The sequence below is a fragment of the Brassica napus genome, chromosome A9 (genome assembly GCF_020379485.1).
Source record: "Brassica napus cultivar Da-Ae chromosome A9, Da-Ae, whole genome shotgun sequence".
Lineage (NCBI taxonomy): Eukaryota > Viridiplantae > Streptophyta > Magnoliopsida > Brassicales > Brassicaceae > Brassica > Brassica napus.
The window spans coordinates 8443871-8451965 of record NC_063442.1 but is presented as its reverse complement, the minus strand read 5'-3'; positions in this window follow the sequence as shown (position 1 = coordinate 8451965).

Here is an 8095-nt window from a genome sequence, read left to right as displayed (position 1 = left end):
ACCATTCCTTTAACGTGTCTATTCCCGTTTCGGTACACTATTCTTTTTATGTTTATTTAGTCTATTACTTTATTTGGTTTGGTCTAATCGGTCGTGTCCAAATGGGAAATTGGAGGCATCTGTCGTAATAACACAAGAATCTTGCAAATTTAAAACAATTTAGAGACATGTTCAATTTCTTCACGTTCATCTTTAACAACTCAACTTGTGAGACACAATTCTTGCTTGCCAACATTCAGTTATCCATTACTATTAGGGTCACCACCACAGATGTATTTGCTTCTTCTATCCTCTAAACTATATGCAGTACTATGACAATTCATTCTCACACCTCTCAAGCTAGAGTTATCTAAATAAGATGCGTTTAATGTGATTAGGAATATCAAATCTCTATATAAAAAGATGTTGAGTTGTAGCATAAACTTATGAGTTTACAAATTGACTGTGATTGTTTAAGGTCTTGAAATTATTTTCTTTAGGAATTATAAAGAGAGGAATTCTTTATAATCTTTGAGGTCAATAATTGGTATCAAAAATAGGTTGACGAGAAATTTGTAAAAATAGACTAAGATACCCTTCAAGATATGAATGGTATCCTTCCAGATATAAATGAAAATAAGTGGTATGATCTTGGAAGTTTAATTGTGAGACATGAAATGAGTGTGGTTCTTAGTTTGAAGGGAAAATGTGAGATATCAAATTAAGTTTCACATTAGAAAATTAGACACATAATTTCTAATATATAAAGATATGTTCAACTCTAATTAGGACGAGACATTTTGGAAATGAACCCAAAAGTAAATCCATGCATACTAATCTCTTAGGTTTAAAGTGGACAATACTATTCGGAAAATATAGAGTTGGACAAGGACTCCCTAAATCTCAACACTTTAATTGTATTTTATCTCCCATCTAGTACAAGGACTTAGACTAGGGAATCATCTCCAAAACCTTACCTCATTCACTCTACCCTTTACTGCTAGAATCATTCCAAGTTTTTTCATCTTTCTTTTATGTTTAAGAAAAAAAGTTGTCATCCAAGTAAATTCATAATTATTTACATAAGACTGAAGCGTGTGATACATTTCCTTTATGATTCAGCAAAAGTGCGACTTAAGACAATAAAATTGTGATATTTCTCGGCAGCTTCTCATCAAACATCGGCTCCTCAATCTTGTCTCAGAATCTAGTAACAAATTCGCCTTACGAAAAATAAAAAAAAATCCAAAAACCCAAACACTTTTATGCGTCTCATCAATTATCCGTTTTTTTCTTAAAACATAATAATCGTATGAAAGTGTTTGGGTTTTTGGATTTTTTTTTATTTTTGGGGTGAAATATAATAATCGTATGAAATACGGATTTTGCGGATATCTAAAACACGAATCGAAAAAAAAAAAAAAAAAAAAAAAAAAAAAAAAAAAACCAATTATCCGTATAGAACATAGCAGATCTCGAATATCATTAAAGTTCCAGATATCTTCTGCGCATGTCACATGTACCCTATTAATCATCTCACCATTTTTTATTGTCATCTCCAACATTTATGTCCTGTTCCACATTATTATTTTCAACTGTGGGAGGTGCAGAGAAAAACGAAGTGTCCAAAAAGATTTGATTGGGCTTTTTAAGATGGAGAAAAAAATACTTGTTGGGCTTCCAAAAAATCAATTTTGTTAGCTCGCCTATGGAACCATCTAAAACACTTACGCGACCAAAGGAGATGAAGAAGAATACTGGTTGGTACATTATCTATATTATTATTTATGAAATGATTTTACTTATTTGTCATGTTCTCCATAATTTTAGTTGATTTTACTTATTTATCATCTTTTTATTAGGTTTTAGCTAAATCATTAATTTATTATTTGTTATTAGCTGAGTCATTAATATATTAATTTAAAATTATCTTTAATGAATCTTGTATATAATTAAAAATGAATGTTAATAAAATTAAATTTCTATGTTATATTAAATACGAATTTTAAACAATATCTTTACTGAATGTTATATGTTACATTAAATAATTGATTATAAAAAAATAAGATTATTCTTATATATATTGTGTTGCTATATGAAAACAATATTTTATTATAAAAGTTAAAAAAGTTAAGATAAAAAAATAATTAATAATTAAATATTAGTCAAGCAAAAAAGTTATATAAATATATTTTCTAAACTATTTCTAAGATATGAGTGTTTTAAAAAAAAACACAATAGTAAGTATATATTTTAATAAAAAAATATATTTGACATATATAAATATTTTGATGTTTGATTTAACTATTTAAAACCATAAATAATAACTTATTATGTTGGTTTTAGATTAATAGAACATAAACTAATAAGTATTGATAAGAAGTTTATGCCCTTATGTGCGGGCAAAACACCTAGTTAATGATATTTTCGGATAAACTATGGTTTGTCACTTTCTAGTATTTGCTCATTTTGCAATCTAGAGACTTAATTAATGTCAAGAATATTGGTTTGTTTTATCGATTCAGAAAAAAATAATTTGAATGCTTCGCTAACCTCTTCAAATTTACAAATTACAAAAGAAACATCTTCAGATTTATTATCCGTTGGATATGCTAAACAAATAATTCAGCTTTGGATTTATTAGTTCACCGAAAAATAGATATGTGATTGATAAAGTTGGTGATACTGTCCGTGATTGAATTAGGGTGAATCTATAATCATACTTATAAGTTTAAATTAAGGTTTTAAGTAAACAATAATATGTAATATTTGTTTCATAGCTAAAGTTGAAGCTTGCATTCGAACCCTACCAGTAGGCAGTAGCTCCTTCCACATCTGCACGGGCCCTAATATCATAGGACGAATTGTGTATTGACCATTTGCTAACCAATTATCCAACTGAGATGTGGTCTAAACATCAACAATGACACGCCCTATATCCTCGGGGGTCAAATTTTAGCGTCAGTTTACAATGTCATGTTTACAATATCGAAACATTTATATATATTAGAGGGAAAATGAATGTTTTCATTGGAATATTAGATCCTAGAGTATTTTAATACTATAGATTGCTTAAGGATACGTTTCCACGATCAAAAAAGAAAAAAAAAGGAATTCCAAAAAAATAGCCCAAAAGCACAAAAAAATCAAGATTTTTTTTAAATCAACCGATTCTTTGACTGATTATGATGAAATTGCGTCGGCTCCTCACCGTTGACGAATATCCGCCGATTAAGCGCCCGCCGAGACCGAACATTGGTAAAAACTAGTATATCAGTTTGGTTTGCCCCCTCAAAAAAACATAGGTTTCTAAATAGTAATGGATTTTTAAGATACCAAAAAAAGTGTTCATTTACACTAGTTTCGCTTAATTTAGTCGCTATGTCCACATCATTCGTACGCGACATGTGACAGTAATACATACAATCATCCAAATTCTATGGGTATACTGATTTAATATTAGGAAAATTGCATTAAAATAGCTTAACTTAATTTCATTAAACTTTTTAATACCTAAATTTGTTTGCTATCTGGTTTAATACACAAACTAATTATTTCACACATTTTCATACACTTACTTTTAAATATGTGTTTAATTAAATATCCAAACTATGCTTTTAATCAAAATATTAGTTATTTTCAAACACAATTTTTAAAAATCTCTAAATTTCAAAAAATATATATTAAAATTCCAAATTTTGGTTTAAGGTTTACGATTACAAGTAAATAAATTGTCTATAATCTTTTAAAAAATTAAAATATTAGTTTTAGTTTTAGTTTTAATTTTAAATTTAGTTTGTTTCATGAACTTTAAAACTAATTTATTTATTTTCTATTCAGAATTTAGTTTCTCTAATTTTTAAAATAATCCTAAATTTAGTTAATTTTATTCTTAAATCTTTAAATATAATTTAAATTTTAAAATTTGTTTTTGTATAAGTTTTTTTTTAATTATTAACATTTTTGATTAAAATGAGCATAGTTTAGATATTAAAATGAGCATATTTATAAAATTAAGTGTATCAAAATGAAAAAAAAATATTTAACTTGAGTATTAAACCCGTAGCCATAAAAATTGGATATTGACAGCTTAAAAAAATTTAGTTGGGATATTTTAATAGAATTTTGAATTTTCCCTTAATATTATTTTTATACGACCGAGTATAAGGAACAGTGAATGATTGTGTAAACAATATTTGCATCCTTTTTTCTCTCTTATGTTTGTTGATAGCATGGCATATGATGGTATCATCAGCTCATCACATACAATTTGCTTTTGTAGTTGTCACAAATACTATATGCATGTCAGCATGTGAGCTGTGCCATGCATGTTAGGTTAAAGTTGGATCATTTCAATCCCTTCCATTTCCATAAAAGCATATATCTCCTCAAACAACAAATCATATATAATTTTATCGCACCATATGCGAGGTTTTCCAGGTGATGTGTAGCGTGGCCTAACATCTACTCTCTCTTTGATTAGGACTTTGATTTTGGAGTCCCTCTAAGAATCTAATCGTATGAACAAAATAACTCAAACAATTCGGTTATTATTTGTGTTTTAGGTGTTAGCTTCTGTTCTGAATAGTTGACGATTTGTTATCCGATGCTAATTTAAGTATTAGAAAAAAAGCATTGCAAAATGTTATTCAAGTTTTTGACGTTGAATTCTTGTTCAAATATATAAACACATATAAAAAAATTCCAATCAATTTATGTCTATTAAAAAGTCGAGATGATGACAAAAAAACGTCGAGATGAGAGGAGAACGAGACTCAACGAGTCATGCAGTTGTTCATTTGTGTGCTACTAAAACACGATTAAAGATATCCAACATATTTTTGTCAATTTTGAACGGAGAATTAGTGGATACAGATAGCTAAGTATAGTGAATAAATTGCGTGAAGAATATATGCCAAGTAAATTGCGTGAAGAATAAATTTCGGGGGAAAATGTGTGTTTAACAATAGTACTAATAGGGTGTAACCCTAAATCCTAGCTAGTATAGGGGTGACGTGGATCGCAATATAAGATGGTCGGGCCCACGAGGGGAGACATTGGACGGCTGAGATGAGGTGGAAAGCTTGTATTCGGACCAAAAATAAACCAAACAGGTAGGGTCCCGAAGACGACTGATCTCCACCGTCCAGACTCAACAAAACACACATCAACAGCAGTATTATTACTATTTTTTTGGTGAGTTTTTCTTACCACTGTGGATGGACTCCAAAACCGTCACAAGACACTTGTTTGCAATCTTCAAAAGATTCACTAGGTGGGTCCCATACTCTTATGGTATGACAGGCTGCAGTTCGCCGTCGGTTACGACTCTTATAACCTCTCTGTCATTAGGTTAGGGTAATATATGACAGATTCAAGTGTTAAAGACTCTTTACACTCTTCACTTCTTCTAGCTTTTAATTTAGTTTAATTTTCATAGTTAACTTAATTCAAAATTAATGAATCCCACTCACTTTATACTGTTTTTTTTTTCCTGTTGAATGTCTTTTTCCTTAAAAACTACAAACATAAACACATAGTTATTTTATTATATAAAGTTTGATTCTTTAAAATTGCTAATTAACATAAATGCGACATATTGCAATAAATATTTTTTTACTGTTTCTTTTATGGTTTTAGAAAATAAAATTTATATTTCATAATCTTTTAGAATTATATATTGTTTAGGATATTATAAAATGAAATTATTATCAAGTAACTATTTTCAGTTAATATTAATTTTTTTTTCAAAATTGGTATTTTACAATTAATTATTAAATAATACTACTATTATTACAATTTTTCTTTGTTTATAAACAATTTTTTTGTGTTATGTTTATCATTAAATCCTATAAATAATTTATTAGTAGATGAAATTTTAAAATTCTCCTTGGTCATTGTTTTTTAGAAAACAATTTCTGTGTTAGTTTAGGATTTAAAATAACAAAAAAAAATATTTGAAAAATATTTTTTACTAGGATTTAAAAAAAATAAAATTATTATCACATAATAACTTAAAAGTTTCTAATTAACATGATTGTGATACATGACAATATATATTTTAAGATTGTGAAATGTCTTTTATTTTTTTATCATAAATTTATAATCATATTATTCAAAAATATTTGATATTAATTTTCATTTTTAAAGTCATCAATAAAAAAATAATTGTAATAAGCTATATGAAAGCAATTTTTTTAAATTATAATTATAATTTTAAAAGATACTAAAGAAAGATAATTATAAAAAAATATTAACTTTTAAAATAAATCTATAACAAAAATGAATTATAAAATCCTACAAGTACAATAAATTATTTAATAAAAGTCATAAACAAAAACTAACTTTAATAGTAATATCCTTTTTTTTAGCCTAAACAAAAGACAATTATAAAAGTACTTATATTATTTTATTATAAATAACTAACTTTTTTTTTTCACAAAACTAACTTTCCTTTCTAATAGATAATTGTATGTTAGAAACTTATAAACGAAAATAGCTACAAATATTTCACATCAACAAAATGTATAATTAATTAAATGGAATTGTTTTGTTAAAGTAATTTATTTGTATAGAAATCGTAAACCAAAACGAATTATAGAATCCTACAAATACAAAAAAAATCTTAAATAAAAATTAATTTTAAAATATGTAATTTTCCCTTTTTAAAATTTTAAATAAAATAAAAGTATTAAAGTAATTTTATTTTTCTTATGAATAACTAACTTTCTTTTTAATAGATAATTTTCTGGTAAAAAAATTATAAATCCAAAATAACTTCAAATATTTTATCCGATATGATTGTGACATTTGTCAATAAAAAAAGTAGATTTTCAATGTGTCAATAAAAACATGTCATAATGTGAAAATAATTTTTTTTCTAAAATCCTAAATAAAAGAGAGGGGTTTTTGCCAAAACTAACTCACAACTTGATTTTAACCTCAAACATATACCCAAACTTGAATCAAATGCAAAACTAACCTAAAAGCCTAGTGAAATTACAGCTCAGCCCCTTGTGACCAAACAAAAAAACAGAAGCCATTTTTACGAATATAACTCCAATAAATCGTCTGAGTCGTCTGAGATTTTGGAAGTCGTCTGGACGACTGAAGTTTAAGTCGTCTGGTACCAGTTTATTTTAAAAATAATTTATAAATCTTGTAAAAAAATATTTTGATGCGTGAAAAATAAAAATCAAGTAATTATAAACAGTTTTAAGTGATATAAATTAAGATATGATAAAATTGATTTGTTTTGAAGATAGATGAGTGGAAGTAGTGAATCATGAAATACTTTGGTTTAGGAATTTGGCAAACATATGTTGTAGTATTGTATGTATTGTTAGGGTAAGATTTTGGAAAACTAAAATGTTTTTTTCAAAAATTAGTTTTCACCTATATGTGTTTATTTCTGTGTACAGTAAACACTTTTCAAGTTTGATTTGATTTTATGAAGTGTTTAATTAGATAATTAAGTTTAGGGGTTATGTTTAGGGTGTGGACGACTTATATTTCAGTCGTCTGTTGAATAATTTACTCGGACGACGTATATTTCAGTCATCCACATCGTGCCGAACCTTTAATTTTACCAATGTACGTTTTAACCTAACCGGATCATTTACCGGACATATAAAAGCTAGTTTAGGGGTTATGTTTAGGGTCTAGACGACTTAAATTTCAGTCGTCTGGTGAAGAAATTAAAACAGACGACTTACATGTAAGTCATCCAAATATTCCCGCCTAAAATTTTTTTAAAAAATTATTTTCCCGCTTAAATAATTTAAACCAGACGACTTACTTGTAAGTCGTCTCGAAAGTCTTCTATTTTAGTTTCCCGCTTAAAATTTTTAATTTCCCGCTAAAAATATTAAACTCTTCTGGACGACTTACATGTAAGTCGTCTGTTTTAATTTCTTCACCAGACGGCTGAAATCTAAGTCGTCCAGGAAGTCGTCTGAGTCAAACATATTTAACCTAATTGGATTTTTTGTCTCCCTATATAAAGAAAATTTTACACATTCTCTCTCCTCCTCTCAAATGGCTGCAACAAAAATGTAATATTCATCATTCTAAAACTCTCTAACCTCTCTCTAATCTCTTTGACTTGAAAACACCA